Raw genomic sequence first — 1,193 nt, forward strand, 5'->3', positions numbered from 1 at the left:
TGAGTATGGTAACACTGCGTCCGGGCTTTAGAGTCACATTCAGCTTACATTCAACAATAATAACAATATCCTATTTCGAATATTAACGATGTAATTCGCATACAGTAAATTATTGAAACGCTTTTCAGTTGCAAATGTACACCCAGATATCCTTTTATTTACCTAAAACTTACAAATAGCGTAACTATTTAAAGCCTGGGATGCAGTGTTACCATGTGAAAACACCACAGGCCGATGGACAGATGAAAAAAAAACAAAGTACTAGTTAGAAACATTAGAATTAATATTAATTAACCGACGTCTTTTCTCTTGATGTTTGCCTCTCTGCCAAAAAGGATTGCGAGCACAGATTCTCGCAAACTTGCGGGAGAAACGATCCTGCATGAGACAACAGGCAATCCATCATTCTAATTGACATACCACAAGTGTTTGTCTGTTGACACTCTAAATCTGGATTGTGTTGAGGATTATGGCTGGATTTTTGTGAAACTAGATGAAATATACTTTAGGGTAAAGTAGAGACAGATAAAAATCAATTTTATATATATTCAAGGTTTAATTTATAATTTCGCAAGGGTCTGCATTACGAGAGTAAATAGAAGAGGCTATTTGTCAACAGCATGCATTAAGAATACACAATGTTTTGTAGTCAGGCACTTATACTCAAATGGTATTTCAAAAGCGAAAAAATATATAAGTGAAAAAAAAGAATCAACGAAGTCTACCATTATGTGAAGAGCTGGCGATGGCAACAAACACTATCAAAAACCGTCCTGCAGGTCAGCGCCTCAGTTCATTCTGTGCGGAAATGTATTTTGCTTCCTTTGATATTTCAAGTGAGATTCGCAATAAACACGCATATTTCTGACACGAGTAAGTAATAAAGCATTTGATCATTTACTTTGATGATCGAAACTGACACAAACACGAACAAAGGCGCAAAATGAATGCCTGCCACGAACTATTGACTTAAACGAGTACTGGCATGACTAGTGTTAATATAATGAGAGCAATGAAAATAATAAAACTTCATAACGAGGAAATGGGCCAATAAGATGGGATTAACATGCTTTCTACTGTAAAAAAAAAAAATAAAAAAAAAATAAATAAATAAAAAAAACAGAAAAATAACGAATGACACAACTACATCTTCTCGAGTCTCCCTTGAATATTCCGTTTTCGTTGTGCCGCGA

Source organism: Macrobrachium nipponense, chromosome 40 (genome assembly GCF_015104395.2).
Source record: "Macrobrachium nipponense isolate FS-2020 chromosome 40, ASM1510439v2, whole genome shotgun sequence".
Lineage (NCBI taxonomy): Eukaryota > Metazoa > Arthropoda > Malacostraca > Decapoda > Palaemonidae > Macrobrachium > Macrobrachium nipponense.